Source organism: Manacus vitellinus, unplaced genomic scaffold (genome assembly GCF_001715985.3).
Source record: "Manacus vitellinus isolate BGI_N305 unplaced genomic scaffold, ASM171598v3 scaffold_13_pilon, whole genome shotgun sequence".
Lineage (NCBI taxonomy): Eukaryota > Metazoa > Chordata > Aves > Passeriformes > Pipridae > Manacus > Manacus vitellinus.
This window is the reverse complement of record NW_021938999.1, coordinates 18,425,282-18,443,580: the sequence shown is the minus strand read 5'-3', so window position 1 is coordinate 18,443,580 and position 18,299 is coordinate 18,425,282. Positions and strand designations below refer to the sequence as shown.

The following is an 18,299-nucleotide window of genomic DNA, read 5'->3' as shown; positions in this document are numbered from 1 at the left end:
CTATATGTTTGAAAAATTCACATCTGGCCAGCTCACTTTATGCAACTCCTGTTAGGAAAGCCACCTTATCTGTCATGGAAATAACCAGCCTAGAGAAGTACGTGGGACAGTTACCTATGAATCCTGCTAATTCACCAAGGCAAAATGGAAGTCCTCTGTCATTTTCAGGTGTAAATGCCCTAAGTGGTGGTAGGAAATCTGCAGAGGTAGGCCAGCCACAGGAAAACAGGAGAAAAATTGCGGCACTTGAGATTCAAGTGATGTTTTCCAGCAACTGGCTCTCAAAAGGGGCAGTGTCAAGACCTTACAAGCCTCCCAATAGCAGGCTTGACATTAAGGTTGTACGGGAGGGATGTGTCATCCTCAGAGAGAAATGAAGGCTCTGAAAGGTGATTTCCTTGTTGTTTCCCATCTCCACTGCCAGGAAAAGCCAAGCCCTTGGATGAGTGCTCTAACCCAATTCAGCTAATGTTGCACTTAAACCAACTCACTGAATAACTGCTCTCCAACATGCTTTGAGTCAAATGGCTGTGCAGATTGGATGGACACTCTAGTGGAGGTGGTCCTGAGCTGCTGGAGCAGCACCCTGCCCAGACAGCATCCCTGAAGCTCTGCTGCAAGATCTACACATCACTTCTCCTAGAAATAGAGAGGGTCCTTTTAGAAACATAGAATTGTTAGGGTTGGAAAAGACTTCCAAGATCATTGAGTCCAACCTTTGGGCGAGCACCACCATGTCAACTAGACCATGGCACTGAGTGCCACGTCCAGTTGTTTTTTGAACACTTCCAGGGATGGTGACTCCACTACTTCCCTGAGCAGCCCGTTCCAATGCTTGACCACCTTTTCAGTGAAGTTCTTTCTAATGTCCAATCTGAGCCTCCCCTGGCACAGCTCAAGGTCATTTCCTCTTGTCCTGTCGCTGGTTACCTGGGAGAAGAGCCTGACCCCCACCTGGCTACAACCTCCTTTCAGGTAGTTGTAGGGAGCCTTAAAATCTCCCCTGAGCCTCCTGTTCTCCAGGCTAAATAACCCCAGCTACCTCAGCCACTTTACTCCTCTGTTATTCCCTGAGCCCCTCAAGCTGGTTGCTGTGTTTTGAGAGATCTTAGTTATCTCAGTGGGTGACAGGGAGAGGCAGACTCCTCCTCTGACTTCTACACATTCAGATGGCAAAGCTGGCTCAGCTCTGCGTTGCATCTTACTTGAGCAGTGCATCATTTTCTCCTTCACTTTTGCACAGCTAATGAGCAGGCAGCAGTTAAAGGCACTGCTGTACCTTTTGATTTTTTTTTTTAAATTTCAAAAATAGTAGTTTTTCTAAAGCTCTCTCTAGTTCTTTGTCTTTCCAAGATGAGTTTTTATGTCCTGACTGTGAGGTTGCAAACTTTCCTTTTAAGGAAATGTGGAAATTGCATCCCTGTGACTCTGGGGCCTGATAGAGCCAGAGATGTTTAGATTTTATGTTGAGATAAGTAGTTATACCTACTTTTTAAATGGGCACCTCCAATAAAGAGAAGCAACTTGAATACAAATCTACTACTTGTCCTTCAGGATGACTCAGCATATATTATATAACAGATTCTATATTTTGCACGTGCAGTATGCTGACATTCAGCGTATATGGAGATACTGTTATGCTGCATCTGTGTATGCCCAAAATAACTTCATTTAAGCATGCTTTAAAGTTGTGGCACACGTGCTGAAAACACTTCACATTAGCAGGATTCTCCATATATGAATTTTAGCAATTTCTGTATTGTTCCTCTTGCCTGCTAAGCAGCTTTTACTGAACAAGCAGGAATTGGTAGTGGATGGGTCCATGTGTGAAATAATCTCAGAGCAAATGGAAGCAATCTTCTGGCAGAGCTGCAACAAGGGATGAATTTGGATCAGGTTCATTTGGGCATCAAGTGTCAGCTTGCTTCCAGTAAATGAGGTATGGTCGGTAGGAGGTTCAGTAATAAGGTATCTCCTGGAAACAAAAGAATCTGTGCCTTCCACTTTTGCTGTAATACCACCATGCATCAGATAAGGCATCCTTAAATAGCCCAGGAAGAAAATCCGAGGCAAAGGCAAGTGATTTATTAGTGTAAGGTAAGGAAAGCTGGCAGAGGCAGGAGCAGGGGGCTGTAGGGATGCTGTGGTGCTTGGAAATCATCTGTGTTTTACCTGCATTCAGGTGTAACCTGCGCTGCTGCAGAGGCATGGAGGAAAATACCTCTGTCTTCATTAAATGAATGAGCCTAGATTATTTTTGGGGTGGTCTCTTCATTTCTTAAATGCAGACCTGCTCCGTGTGGCTCAGTAAGGAGGTTTTGGATCGGCACCAGTGGAGCCAAAAAAGTGGGTTTTTTAGTGTGAAATTCATCCCCCTTCCAAGCCTGCATGTTCAGTTTAATTTAAGTAGGTATTTGAGCAAAGCCTGCAGTGCTCTGTCTCTATCTTTGCTTTTTGCCTGGACCTCATCCTTAACAGAGACATGAAAACACGAGCGCTTGATCTGCTCCTTTGAGCTGCACCCTTTTAGTGGACATGAAGAAAATAAGACCAGATATAAATGATTAATGCAGGATCTTGGAAGAAAATATTGCAGGGTGCCTTGCTGTTTGATTACAAGCCTTGGAATTAGTCAACATTTCCATAATTCTAAACCAATATACACCTGTTTTCCCACTGTGATGTGAAGGCACAACTTAATTTAACAGAAACCCTGCTGTGCTAAATCTCTCATTAAATACCAAGCTAGTTCTGTAATTTAAAGTTGCAGCACTACTATTTTAACTGAATTGCCTTTGTATTATAAAATTAATAAGAAGTTAATGATGCACTTTGCTGTATTCTCTCAGATATTTTTTTTTCACAGCAACAACAACAAAAAAGAAAGATAAAGAAGAAAAACATGTCACCAGCTGACATCTCAAGGCTTTTCTGGTTTTAATCATTTTCCTGAGGATAGAAATTCATTTAAAAGATTTTTTTAAAAAATTTTAAAAAACTTTCTGCACAAGTAGGATCAAACATCATCTTTCTTACTCATGATTAGTATAATCTCTCTGTTAGTCATAATATTCCTTGTCATATAATGGAGCTTTTATCTTCCCCAAAAAATGTATTTAGATATCACTCGTTATGTAGGATTGCTGCTAGGCAGGGAAGATATGCAGTGTTTGAGAAATACAGGCATATTGTTATATATAAATCAGATCAACGAAACAGGGACAGTTCTCTTCTGTTTACTTGGTGCTGGAATCACAAGTAGCTTTTATGTCTTGTAAATGAACAACATGACTTTTCAGATGTGTCTTTTCAAATATAACATGGAAGCACACAGCTGATATCCTCATAGCTCATACGGATGCGGTTTGTATTGTTCAGCTTAGAGTCAGGTTTTCTTGTAGTGTTCATTTTGATTTTTGTTTTAAAAGGCAGAAGGGAGAAAAGGGAAAACCTCAATTTGAATGTAATAATGATCTTAGAAATCTGCTTCTTTGGGCTGAGATGTAGAACTGAGGCCTTAACTAGTCTCATCTTCATTAAGAATCTCATGGCTTCGTTAGAGGTGTTTTAACTTCTATTCCCTAAACAGAATAATCCAATAAATTCCACCCATCTAAATTTATTCTGTACCTTCCATTAGATGTAATAATCTTGGTTCCCCCATGCTCTAATTTGCTACTTAGTGAAAATTGGCTTCTGTATAGAGGGCAAACCTCAAAGAGCCTTATGTAGGGACTGCTTTAACTGCCTTCATGGCACTGACATTTCTTCTTTGTTTTAGTTTTAACATGCTCTATTTTAAAAACAGAACGTGCTCTGGTTTGCTAACTAGTGAACCTGGTAGGATTTCCTGGCAAGAGTTAAGTGCAGATAGGTAACACAAGAACAGTATATGTTGGTTGGATTCTCGGAGCCAAATGACTGAATAAATGTACCTTTAATCTCATACAGAGGCTGTTTGAGGTCTGGAATCAATGGGCATCCATTGGTAAAATCTACACCTAAAACTCTTTGGAGTCTTTGCTCTGTAGTTGAAGTTAGATAGATTGGACATGACAACAATTGTTTATTGCCTTTATGTACATTTTTTGATATATCCTCATACCTAAGGTTATCACAGAAATAATTAACAACCCACACCTATTTAGGCCACTGCACTTCCATGCTTTTAACAGACTCATGGTTTGCGTGGTTCTTATTTCAATTGGGATATACATTTTCCAAGTAGCAGCAAACCATTTGTAGTGAAGTTCTGGCATGAAATTAGGATGTTAGCTGTATGGATTAATTTAATTAAGAGTTTAACAATGGAGAAATACAGTTTTGAGAAAGCTCTTAATATTTTAACAGCAAGGTGGAGTTTGTAGGATCTGTTTTGTAAAATATTCATGGCTTCCTTTTTTGCCAGATGCAGGCACCCATGACAACTTTCTATGAAACCTCATTCAGCTTCTGATAAAATACCATCTGTCCAACAAGAAGCAAAAACCCCAAATATATTTCTGATTTTCATTTTACATTATGAGCTCCTTTCTAATAACTATCCTGGCATACTCCATTCTGGAGTAGTGTTTTAATATCCAGCTCCCTTCTCTGCTTTAGACCTTACGGTTTGGCAGTATTATAGGAACATCATGTAAAAATTACCTGTAATAAAAAGGTAATCATCCAATACGACTTGAATAATAGCCTGAATATGATATATCCATGATTTTGAGAGATTTTGACAAACAGAAAGGGAATTCAAAGAGCAATTAAGTTAGTTAAGGGATTGCAGTGATTGATTTATGATGACAAATTAAACTAATTCAGTACCCATATAGCATGGCCAAACGCTGCTTAATGAAGGATCCAAAAAGTCTAGAACTGTTTAAATTATAAAAATAAGCAGATGGGAAAGCAGAGAATTCCCAGGGAGCATCTATTCCTAGAAACTGAGCTATAAGACATTGAGTGATGTTAAAAAAGTGAATCAGGCCTATTCCTTCCCTTAAAATACAATTCAAATGGATAAATTTTGCCCAGCTCAGAAAGAAGAAAAGTGGTTTTTTATTATGCAAACACACCACTTCCACCTCTGCCCCTCCAAAAAATGTTGCACTGACTTTGTCACTTCAATGAAAAATCAATATTTGCACTAAATTCAGGTACCTTGTTAGAAAGGCTGGGTTTGCACCTACAATTGCTGTGAAACGCCTAATGGATCACCAGCCTTGGATTCATAAAATGGAAAAAAGTGATTTAGGAACCCAATGAAATCCCTGTAAGTAGCTGAACGTGCAGCTTAATGGCAGAATGATGTGTGTTGTGCAGGTGTAGGGAGAGGGGAATATTGACCAAGTGAAAACAACTTCTCTAAATTGAGCAAAACGTTTAATTCATAGTTATATTGTCCCTTTTTCTCAGTGAAGGATGGGGGGTCAAATTCACCTTCCTGTACAGCCTGATCATTAGGATAACTTTCTGGCATGTCAGGAGAATGCAGCTCATATCCTCTCTGACTTGTTTGTTGAAAGGATTTAACTTGAATTGACCTAACAGAGCCTTCACCACTGGACTTAGTTGAGATTAGAGGTCACTGTCTCTCCTCTTGAAACTGTTCCACTGTGTATGAAAGTATTAAACTCTCGTGGGGGTGAAAGAAAGCAAGTCACAGCACTTGGTTGCCTAGTGCTGAGGGCACTGACTCAAGTAATGTGATATCTGGATATGAGTCTCTGCTCTAGAAAGTGTTTTATTCTTTGGAAAAGCTTCAAACATTTGGAAGACACTCTCCAAGAATAGGGAAATGCAGGAAGATCCATTGACTTGAGGCACTGGGAGAACGTGGCTAAACCTTGATCTGCATTACTTGGGGGTTATGTCCCAGCCTAAAACCTGGGTGTGTCAGGAAGGTGAAGAGCTGCACAGGGCATGAGCATCAATGAGCTGTTTTAGACCCCAGACATTCCTATCAGGCTGTTGCTTTTCCATGGTGTAGCAGATCTGGTGGGAAGCAGGAGCACATTAGCCCAGCTGCAAATGCAGTTAGATGCATTTAGCTTTTTTAGAGCGTTCTTTTGGAGTAGTTCGGGAATTTTTTTGCACAGCTTTGCAGTATAATAATATTGGGATGGAAATTAAGTAATGCATAATAATGGCTTGACCTTAGAAAAATTCACTGATGTGAAGCCCATCCCCAAAAGGCCAGACTGTTCTGGCATGTGACACTGGAATTTACCTCCTATTTCCAGAACTCCAACCAGTTGAGGTCATCACTTTGCAAAATCCCTCCAGACTGTTTTGTCCAACTTAGAACATCTTACTCAGCGAGGGTGGAGGATCAGTTCACAGGATATCACTTCCAAGCTGGGTACCCAAAAATCACTGATTCAGAGAACCTTTTGCTGCATACTTCAGAATGGAAAGCTCTGAAGAAAATCAAGAGGCCATCACTAGAGTACCCCAGGGTATTGCAAAGCTCACCAAGATTTAGGTGGGATGCTTACCTAAGGATAATAGCCCAGGCACTCTCTTAAACAGCTATTTATCCTTCTGCTGGTGTTAGCTGTTTTCTGTTATCTGGAACAGAAAGTACAGGTGCTTCAGTCAGCCTCATTAGCACCACGACACGAGCTATTAAAATTGTCTTCGTAATGAAAAACTAGTTCAGGGAGCCTTCCTAGCTGTCTGACTACTCCTACAGTCGTGAAATTAGAAAGGCAAATCGTAAACAATGTTGCAGGCATCAGGAAGCAACATCATTAGAGATGCCCTTGGATGCCATTTACCTGCCTCGATAGCAATGTTTGGCACCCATGGATCTGAGTTATGTTACTGCTGAAGAGCCTGGACCTCATGGCATGTTTATCACAGGGAGACTGTTCAGCATCCTCCTGCCATTGTGTCCAGCCCTGTGAGCTGTGCTGCCTCCTTCAAACACCTTGTGCTGTGTGGTCCATTGCTATTGAAGGGTTGCAGTGGTGTCTTGTTTAATGTTTGCATTCCCATGGCAGTGAGGGAAGCTGAGGTATCCCCAGCCAGCTTTCTCCCGAGTCAGGTAATGAACCACAGTGTGCAGGTGCAGCATGCTGTTCTATGTGACAACGTGCACGATGAGAGAGAGAACGTAAGTTCTGTCCTCTCTGTGGTCATTAAAAACCCCATAATACTGGAAAACCAGGTGAAACTGGGTGGCTTGATTGAGCCTTCTGCTCCAATAACACACTTTGGACATTCATATTCTGGTTAATTAAAAACACTCTTTGCAGATCCGGAGAGATAATTGATTTTTTACTCTTTCTCTGCAAGAGTTATCATCTTCATCAGCTTAGTTGGAAGAGCTACTTCTTTGTCTGCTCTTCCTCCTGTGGTGTGCAGAGAAATCCTTCCTCCTCTTGCCAGCAGGGTCCCTGGGGCTGCTGGAAATACTCAGGGATTCATTTGGGTGCAAGCACCAATCTGGGGTACAGACTTGTTCATCTGATTGTAGTGGTAGACATCCAAAACCTTTAGAGACACTAAAAAGAGAATTCCCACCCCTAACAGTCATGGAAGACGCATAGTTGCAGAGCTTATATTTTAGGCTGTCAGTGTGTGGATCAAGTGATCAGCACCCTCTAAAGCAAAGAGTAAATATCTATTAGTGGGACGAGGGGGAATGGCTTTAAACTGAAAGAGGGCAGGTTTAGATTAGATATTAAAAAGAAATTCCTCACTATGAAGGTGGTGAGGCACTGGAACAGGTTGCCCAGGGAAGCTGTGGGTGCCCCATTCCTGGAAGTGTTCAAGACCAGGAAGGATGAGGCTTGAAGCAACCTGTTCTAGTGGAAGGTGTCTCTGCCCATGGCAAGGGGTTTGGAACTAGATGGTCTTTAAGGTCTCTTCCAACCCAAACCTTTCTATGATTCTGTGATTAAAGTGTTAAATACCTTTTAACAGGAAATGCACTACCAGAGAGGACAAGGCTAATGTTTGTTTCACTTTTGGAATGGTCCATAATATCTGAAGGAGTGGGAAAAAAAGGATGGAATGTCCATTTTGTTGCTGAAAACGGTAATGGCTTTGCTCCCAGACTGTAACCTGAGTATCTCCAGGAGCAAAGAAGCAGTCACTGAAAAAGATGCCACCATAACTCCATTTATTGGCAAAAGCTTATCTCTATTGCCTTGTGCCAGGGAAGTTAAAAAAGCAAAAACTGCAAAAGAAAAAAAAAACCACATTGAGCTAAACAGTCTTAAGCAGTGGTAAACAAAATGTAGCTTCCTTTGTGGTTGATTTTTATCCAGCTGCAGCCAAATATCAAAGCAATATCAAAGGAAAGCTACCCATTAATTAATTCAGACTGACTTCACAAAGCAAGCTGGAGCTTTTGCTGATATCTGATTCTGACAACTTCCTGATCTTCACAAGTTGTCATTAAGAGTGGCATTAAAGCAGTCTGCAGTCAATCCCATCTCTCACTCTATTGTAGCTCAGAGATGGGCTATCGGCCGTTGCGGAAGGGGGGATACGCAAGCAGGGGTTACAATAAGCAACTTTGCTTCTTTGCAAATGGAATTTGCAATTTAACAGGGAATCTCATTAATACACTGCCTCTGTCATTCATCCTAGGAATGCTCACCCATTCCCACTTGCAAACATTACAAGTTGCAGCGAGTGGAAATTTTCTCTTCTGAAGGAGAATCACAGGAAAAAAAGAAACGGAGAAAGAAACTGAAAACGAAGCTCATGTCTGAAAGGAATAATTAGAAGTCTGTAACGATCTTTAAGAAAGCATGAATAGAGCCTTATCACTGATTTCAAGATAGAGAACATTGGATTCTGCTTTGAGGAAAGTAAGATTGTGGAAAACAAGGCACTAATCATAGCATAAGATTAGTTTTAAACTAAGAACTCGGAGCAGCCTGGTCTAGTGGAACGTATCCCTGCCCATGGCAGGGGGGTTGGAATGAGATGAGCCTTAAGGTCCCTTCCAACCCAAACCATTCTATGGCTCTATAAACTGAAATTCAGATAACCTCCATAACTGAAGCTTGCAATGCCACCATGAAAATAAACACAACACTCCGGTGTTCCTTACCACTGCCAGGATCTCTCAGAGGAATTAAAGCCTCATGCAGAGATGCGAGGGATGTGATACCTTTATATTTCCATTCAGCTGTGAATGGCTCAAATGATTGAAGGGAGTTTGTTTTCTAGACCATCACTTAAGCAAGTATCCACCAGGCAGCAACTAATATTATTTTGTGGCAAATTCCTGACAATACCTTGGAGGAAAATGTGCTGTGTTATTATACAGTATGTTCATTTCAGATATTGCAAAGAATACAGAGAGGATAAGTGCTGTTGTGGGAGTACCTCACCAAGCATCCACAGCAGCATCCATGTAGATGGTGCATTTATTTCCTTCAGGGCCAAGTACTGCCCAAATGCCAGTGATAAATGGGAATTATTTTTGATTGTACAGAGAACTGAGGATTTACCATCATAAGAGGTGAAATAAAGCTTAGATCAAGTATCAGGAAAAAAATAAACAGTATCTGTTCAATTAGAATAATCTTCTAAAGGAAACAAAGTTAAATCCCAATCCTTATGGGGGGTTGGGGTAGGAAAGTATTAGAAAATATGGCATAGGCAGTAATCCTGTTCTGGCATTAAGTCGTTCAAGATGAGCTACTGGATTATTTCATCTCTCATTTCTCCAATTGCTAAGAAGTGAAGGAAATTGCTATGCTTGTGTGAATATAGAATACTCCTATTTGTGCAAAAATATATGATTAGCCAAAAAGAAAGATCTTGCTAAGTAAGAGCTTCAACCAGTCTAAGTGCCGTGCTTATACACTTGTGTCTGGAGGGCTCTGAGGGTTGCTCAGGCAGGCATGTCCCTTGCCTCTTGTGACCCTTTTCATTTTGCAAAGAATGACATGGGTTTATCCCAGTTTAAAAGTGGCCTGATAGCTGACAGCCCTCATGTCTGCCACTTGTCTTCCTCCCTGTTGACATGAGAGCCAAAAATAGAGAGTGTGACACTGGGGAAATTTCTTTTCTGCACCCATTCCTCTTCCCCTGTGCTTTCCTTGCCCTCTGCTAGCTTTGCTGGCACTGCAACAGCCCTCAGGCTGCATTAGCCTCTCTCAGAAAAAATAGCATATGCCAAGAAACCAGGAGTTCAAGACTTCCCAATAGCTCTAAATGCTACCTTTGGAGCAGGTAGGATGAATGGTTGTAAGAGCTTTTAGCTCAGTTGGTTTTATCAGAGGACCTTCCTGCTAGCTCTCCGTGGCCTCCAGCTGTTCCACCCGAAGCCATCTCTGCAAAGAGATTTCTTTGACCTTTAGGCAAGTCGCACATAAAGATGTTGCTCATGGGGCACAACGTGGAGAAAACTTCTAATTGAGTAGCAGAAAAGAATAAGTAAGGGAAGACAGCTTTTCCCTTACTGACATTTATAGTCGCTAAATGAAGCATATTGTTGCTTTTTTCAAGAGAACCAAGGGACCCTGTCTCTGGACACAAACATTAAGGTTCACGTTTGGGGTCAGATGCTGGTTCAGATGGGTGGAGGCAGGTTGGTTTTTGACTTACTGTTCCTGATGCCATCCCTTTTACTAATCACAGCTTGATCCAAACACCACAGCCAGCTGGTACTGACTCTTCAAAAATATATGTTGCTGCTAATGTTGTCCATTTATTTTTTGTTTGTTTAACTTCCCAAACACCTATTGACAGAAACATTCAAATACCTTAGAATTCCTAAAGATTAGCACTATAAATATATACTGTGTGTGTTTAGTTTGAGTACAAACCACTTTCCTTATCCCAAAGAAAGCACTAGCAGAGTACATTAGCTACAGAGATGCTAAAAAATTAAAGAGTGAGTTCATACAAAGGGTGGTTAAAAATAACATGGTTGCTTGACGTGATTCTTACTGTTGTTTGTACGTATACACAACTAGAGGTTCATATTTTGGTGTGGACAGTGTGTGTTTGTGTATCCTTGTGGCTGGAGACTGCAGTGTCATTCTGTTTTCATAGATGGATCGAATATCAAGGTATCTTTTTCATTCTCTCTCCACAGCCAGATTATTTTGCCACTGCAGAGTATTGGCATAACACTGAGAGCTTTTATTTGGATGCTGATACTGGATAGTCGTGGAAAATTCCTGTAACTTCAGCTCATAGAGAGCTTAAATAGAATTTATGAGCCATATCCTCATTTGGCGTAAAATATTATGGCTCTGCTGGTTCAACAATAAAACTGTACTACTTATCCCAGCTGATCTCAGTCAGGAGAGTAGGATTTTTGACATCTTCATTCTAAACCTCTTTTCTACCTGAATGCTTTGGCTATTCCCTGCAAGATTTAGAGGCATGCGTGTTGACAAGTAGTTTGAGGGTCATATCTGCCCTTTAAAGAAATCTGGATTGGTCTGTTTTTTGGTAACAGGGGGGAATTTGATTGCTTTCTGCCTTCTGGAGGGGTGGGAATTGTGAATCAAGAGATATATTCCAAACTTAGAACTTTTCTGCCCCTTTGCTAAAAGTGAAAACAGCAGCAGCCCCACATCATCAGTGCCTACTCTGTATGTTGTACCCTTTGCTCTAATTTAAAAGGTAGAATTTTAATAGAAGTTATAATTTTGATGCTTTGGGGGCTTATTTCAGACTTACCTCAATCACACTTTTTAGCTATAAGATGTTCTTGCTAGTACATTGTAATGCAAATAGGAAAGCCTTCCAACAGAACTTTAAAAAAGCTTTACATAAAAAAAAAAAATTCCTGTAGCCTAGAATCTGAGTTTTGTACCAAATAATAGACTCTAGTTTCTGTCAGAAGAGGAGCCCAAGTGCGTTGTTGGATCAAGGTGACCTTCCATGCTGCAGAAAGAGTCAGGCAGAAGATCCACTTAGTAAATGAACAGAAAAATCTGTGATGTGAAACTGGGGGAGTGGCTGAGGGTGATTTCTCTCTTATTAAGTGAAAGCAAAAAATTGAGAAGATAAGTGTAGATGAGATAACGCTGTGAAAGAAACAGAGAAGCTCCTGACTGTACTTTCTTGCCTTTCTGAAATGTTGCTGTTCTTAGTCATCTCTTTTAAAGGGCTATTTCCTGAATTTTAACTTGGCAAAGGTAGAGGATATTGATGAGCATAATCACATGGTGTTTTCCCAGAGCAGAGTTCACAGAGCAGACAGTACATGCAAGCACAGAACGGCGTAAATCTTAAAATAAAACTTGTGCAAAACAAGCATTTAATATCCTGGTAGCCTTGGCCTCACTGAGAAACGAGTTTGTGCTTTGCATTACAAAAGCTATTGCATGTTTTTAAAAACCTTCCATTTAAACTAAATTTCTCTACGGTCATTGGTAGCCTGAAAGAGAATTTATTTCATTTTTTGTTGGGATGGTATTTTGGGGGGAGAAGAAGGAGAGGGTAGAGAATTGCTTTGTTTTCCTCACAAGTTTGTAAAAATCATCCTGGATGTTGATGCGAAGTCAGAGGGTTTTACATAGAAAGGGAGTGGTTTCCTGTGGACCAGGCTCGAAGCTTAGCACCCTAAAATGGTGACCGCAGACTGAGCTACTCGAATATTTCCATTTGGCAGCAGAGAGGTCTTTTTTAAAATGGGAACACTGTCTTGAGCCTTCACAGATTCTGAGAAGGGCAAAAGTCACTGAATATGCCCTCAGGAGTCAGTGGTTCCTAAACAGGGAAATCTGACTTTTTCTGGGAGAAGAAATGTGAAATCTGCCTCTGCAGACCACCCAAGTAAGCACAAACTCTTACTTTGCTGCCTTCTCCTTTTGGGATGGTTGAGGGACCTTTGTTTAATTCCCATGGGAGGTGAGAGGACTTCTCGCAAAAGATGAGTTAATAGGTAGCGCATTTTGGCTTTGCTCTGGCTCTGTTTTCCAAATACTGATGTGGGGCAAGGGAGTGTTCTTAGATTTGAAGGACACTTTTTGAGTCCTAAAGTCCTGTTGACTTTAGGAAATAAACACCCAACTAGGGAGGTGGAAGAAAGTACGGCTTCAGAACACTTGAGTCATGTCCAGTGGGACATTGACTGGAAGGCTTGTGTCATGCTGGGAATTAAGTCGTGGCATCTTAGGTCATGCTGGGCAAATCCACCCGATGCAGCACAGGGCTGCATTAGTTATTAGCTGAGATCCCAAACGCACAACGGCTTGGCTGGCATTTGGTTGCTGCAGCAGCCCTGGATCACTGCTTCGAGTTCTTATGTTACCTCTTGAGTAGGGTATCCAGGGAGTAATACTGTAAAAAAAATATGCTTGTGTGGAGTACACACGCTAATTAATGTCTTACCTGTATCTGATGATAAAATGACAAGATTTTTGGATTGAGACACTGTGCTTCAGTTGTGGAATAACTCCAGATGAATCACATATAGCCTCCATGCCTTTTTCCCCCATTACCTTCCTTTCTGCCGAGAAGAGATAGCGGCGGTAAGTACCTTGCAGTGGTGTTAGGAGAGGAATCAATTAGAGCGTGAGGAGCTCAGGCTCTGATGTGGTGCGGACAGCTTGGCTCCCTCCCTTCGGATCGTCATTCCGGCCCATGCAGTGCTTCCCTGCGTGGCACTGGGCAAACCGCCGCCTCGCCGCGCTTCGTTTTCCGCTCAGAAACCTGGGCAGGAATTTTTGCTCCTTGCAGTTGCCTCGGATGGGTGTTAAAACCCAGGCAATTAATGTCACGGAGAGACTTTTGTTGTCTTCCTGCCCCACCCCGTTGGCACGCAAACTTCAATTGGCATAATGTCAACAGAAGTTATTGCCTCTGCAGATGAGATGGATAACTCTTGCTGTTAAAATAATATCTCATGTTTTGCTCAGTTGTCTAATGGATTTGCTTTTTAAGCATGGATGATATGAAATATCCCCAAGGCATTATTCCCAACAAGGTATAGAATCCCACTTAATGTCTATTTTTAGGATTGAATAGGTTCTGTGAAGCCTCATTTGTTCGAAGATAAGATAGTTAATCACTTTGCTTTCCAAGTGATTTTGAAGAGACAATTTTTGGCCATATCTCCTGTTCTTTATCTCCACTCTGTTTGGCTCACTTGTCTCTTGGAGTTGTTGCCATAAGTGTGGGAGGTAAGAAATGAAGGGATTAAATAAATGGAGGAGAACTGCTAACCGAGCAACACTAGCTATTTGTACATTAGGAAGAGAATTTCTTCTAAGACATCCAACTTTTTAATTTCTATATGAGGATACAACTTTTAAAGGAGACCGAGTGTTACAGCCTAATTAGTAAATGTACAGGAGGAACAGCAGGATGTGGGGGTGACTATGGAAGGGGATCACTAGATGAATTATTAGTATTAGTATTAGTATTATTACTTCTATTCTTATTATTATTTCTATTATTTTTAAATTTTTAATATTATTTTAAAGCACAGCTTAGTTTTTAGTCTCTCTAACTAATGTTTAATTTAACTTGAATTTGAACCACAGAGTGTAGTGGATTGCAAATGACTGAGTTGGAAAGCTTCCAAAAGCCATTGAATTTCAGCGGTTTTAGTGTTCTCCAGTAAAAGAAACGACTTGTTTTAAGCAAGCTATATGCTTGTTTCTGTGCTCTAAATAGAAAATAATGATGTTATGCATTACTGCATGAACTATATTTGGCACCCACCAGCAATATTCATTTTCTCTTGCTTCTCTCCCTTCCTCCTTCCCTCCCCCCCCCCTTTCTCTCTCTCCAAAATATGCATATATATTTATATATATATGTCTGACAGTAATCTAGGAGGCCAAGTAACTGACCACATTTTTCTACTACAGAAATTGTGTGAATACCTAACACAGCTTAAATCCCCTAAATTGGGATTTATGAAAGGATGACAGCAAACAATCTTCTAGCTATGCCATCAGTCAGGCAGTTACAGCAACTGCATTACATTTATTTGTGAGAGTCTATGTGATGGATGCACATTTGTCCTGCTTTTACCCGTGAATAAACTAAGGTAAATTACTCCAACCAGTAGTGGGAATCCAAAGCTCTGCCTGTGCTGGTGAAGCAAGCAGGAGCATGGTGCTGGTTAGCGCTTTCCTGCCTGGGCATACCTGGGGAATAACATGGGCTAGACACTGTTCCCACTAGGCACTATGGACAAGGACATCCTGTTTCGAGAGGAAGGAGAAGTATGGCTGCATAAATGCAAGCTGTGCCATGCCACTTCTTTTAAGAGCCAGAGAGCAGTCCCTTGCCTCTTTTATTCACAAGTATTTATTTGGCCTTAGAGACTGTCCCTGGTTCCCAGAGAAGTTCCCTGAAGCTGTAGCCAGATATTGACTGCGTAATTCAAGTTAGTTTGACCCTAGAGAAGTCATTCTAAACAGTTCTTTTTGATAGGAAAATATACCTCTTTCAGTTCTGGGAAACTAGTATTACTTGTGAGTCACAAGGGTTTAGAAAAGCAAAACCAGTTGGCAATGAAGTGTTGTGAGAAATGTGTTTAAGAGCTTCTCTGAAAAGATCCTACAGAAAAACTGGGGAGCTAGAAGCTGAAATGAGGGGCTGGGGGGTATGTGTAGAGGTATCTGCACATAATAATCCAGAAAAACAATGACCTCTGAAGACACTGAAAATCATTTAATTCTCTGGTGCTTATGGACCATTTTCTCTTCTTCCCCCAGTCCTTTGGTAGGTCAATACATGCCTTCCTGACTTCCAGACTCAGTGAAGGTGCTCAGGAGCCTGGCAAGTAGAGATGCGGTTTTTCCTTGGACTGCTGGTCTAATTAAGCTGCACTCACTAATTAGATCAGGAGCTTGGAGAAAGGTTTGAATTCATTTCCAGACCAGAGTTAGATGAAGAACATAATTTTTTCCAGCTGGCTTTCATGCTGGTACCTCTTTAGGTGCATTTCTTCTCCTGTGCCCTCAGCCTCTCCCTGCTGCTCCTTGATATTTTCTTTCTCTTTGGTTCTTCTATTGATTTCAAAAAGTCTCTGGATTTATAATCCTACCCCCAAGAAGAATATTAGGGTTTAATTAAGGTCTGACATCTCTTTCTTTCTCTCCCACATTCTCTCCTGACATTTTACAATTCTGAGAGGTAGAAAATATGAAAGAAGTCCCCTTTGGCTTCAACAGTGATTAATGCCAGCAAGGAGAAGTCCCAAAGTGCTAGAAATGACAAGATACATGCAAGCTGTCATCATTTAATCCTATTGCTTTCTGTTTGGTTTGGATATTACCCAAGTAACCCAAGTTCTTCAAATTTACCCTTTGCTTGGGTGAAAGTTTAGCTCCATTCTGGGTTGTGTTTCCCTGCAGTGTGGTTTGTGAGAGTGACAGGTAAGGGACAAACTGAGCTGGGTCATGGCTAGAAACTTATAGCCAGGGCAGATGACAGGCAAGAGAGGAAAGGGACAGGTCTGAAAAGGGCTAAGAGCTCTAGAAATCTTCTGGTAGCTTTAAAAGGTTATAGAAAGATGATGAGAGGAATGGTAAGCAGTGAGGGGTCAGATATAACATTGTCCACACACATCCCCTCAACTCTGGTGGTTTAAAGTCACACTGTGCTTAACTTCAGAGGTCTTTGCAGTGGTCTTTCAGTGCCATATTGAGCTGGGTGAAGGTGTGGGCAGGCTTACATGCATTCCAAGTCCTTTGTTGCCAAGTGGTTTTCTTTCCTCAAGGCATGAGGAATCACAGGAGCAAGGCACATCTGCAGTGACAGGAGTGGAGAATAAAAGCTGCTAATGGATGTATGAAGGTGTTTTTGCAACAGACCATAAAGTAATGAGTATTCATAGTCTAATTATGTGGCTAGAGTTTCAGAGGTGCTGAAGGTACCCAAATTTCACAGACCCAACACAGCTGCAGCAAATTGAGCCCATCAGCTCCTTCATCTTCACTGAAAAGCAGCTCCTGCTTTTAATCACTAAAGTCCTCTGTAAGACTAACATGCTCACATGTTTAACAAAATACCTCTTATTAAACCAGCCAATACAGATAATTTACAGTGCCAACCTCCTCCTCCTACAAACCTTGCTTCACTCACAGAAATTACTGCTCTCAGGAAGTCTTTAGCCCACCCAGAACATCTGAATGCCCATTTCTCTTCAGAAAACAGATGGAAAGCAGGTGCCCAAAAGCCTTTCCACCAAATATACTGACAACTCCAAAAGGAGATTTAAGCAGTTGCAGGTGACTTGATGGCAACTTGGACCATACCAATCCCATCCTCATCCATGCTTGGAGACAGTTCTTCCCCACTCACCCTTAGCACTTCAGGGTAAAGATTACACCTGATTTGAAACATCTCCTGACTAAACAAAACAAACCATACCTTGATCGCCTCGTGCAATGTGCAAGCACACAATAGTAATCACAGCTAATGACTCTGCTAAATGCTAGACTGCACACATCTCCTTGTTTGGTGTTTGTTTTGTATACAGAAGGTAACATCAACTGAATAACAAGGATGCCAAGTTACAGATGGGGTTGTGGAATCGTATTTGACAGCCGATTAGAGTAATCTGACAGAAATGATGACTTAATCACCACGACAGACTCCAAATTCCCAGATAGAATTCCACCCAGGTTAATCTAATTTCCTTGCAATATTTTTGCCAGAAATAGACTCTTAGCCGGCTTGTTTTCTCCCATGCAGATGTCACATGGCTTTGACAAGAATGTAAATAGGAAGCATTATTGTGGCTGAAAAGATGAGTTTGAGGCTCTAAAACTGGAGAGGGTGTGTGCCTTGAGAAGTTTTGGGTTGTTCTGCTGTGGTTTTTTATCTGATGAAGTTACATATAGTGGGATGTACTCAGGAAAAAGAGGGGAAAAAAAGAAAAAGAGGTAACTATTCCATTGTAATTCTAGGCCATGGCGTGGTCCTGCTGCTGCCCTGGACATTGCCAGCAGCCAGATTCTCATTGATTTTAGGGGATTTTCAGGATTTAATGTTTGACAACTGTTTCTCTGCCTTTTTGATTCCTGTGGACCATCAGCACCCCTGCTTGGGATGTGCCCAAGGAGATGTGGTGATCTGCTTGGCCTCTGGCTTCAGGTGGGCTCTGTTAGAGCAATGAAGCCCCTATTTTGCTGCCAGCACTGCCACAAGGCACCAGCAACCTTGGGCAACAGGCACTTGCCTGCTCTCAGTTGTGAAACAGTGGCACAGTGTGTTTTGAGACCTATGGACAGAGAGTGCCTGTAGGAAAGGTAAGGTTGTGCTGTACTTGCTGCCCAACTGTGAGCTCTCTATAATATTGACAAGGAGATGTTGTTCCTTACAGCCCATACTCCAGCCTGGGTGTGATATCCCTGTGC

The 18,299-nt window shown here is 41.4% G+C and overlaps 1 protein-coding gene across 9 annotated transcripts in view; it reads left to right on the top strand.

Moving 5' to 3' along the window:
* The window catches only part of CELF2 (CUGBP Elav-like family member 2), a 555,113-nt gene that overhangs the window by 454,413 nt on the left and 82,401 nt on the right, over nucleotides 1–18,299 (top strand). The gene's annotated exons all lie outside the window — the stretch shown is intronic.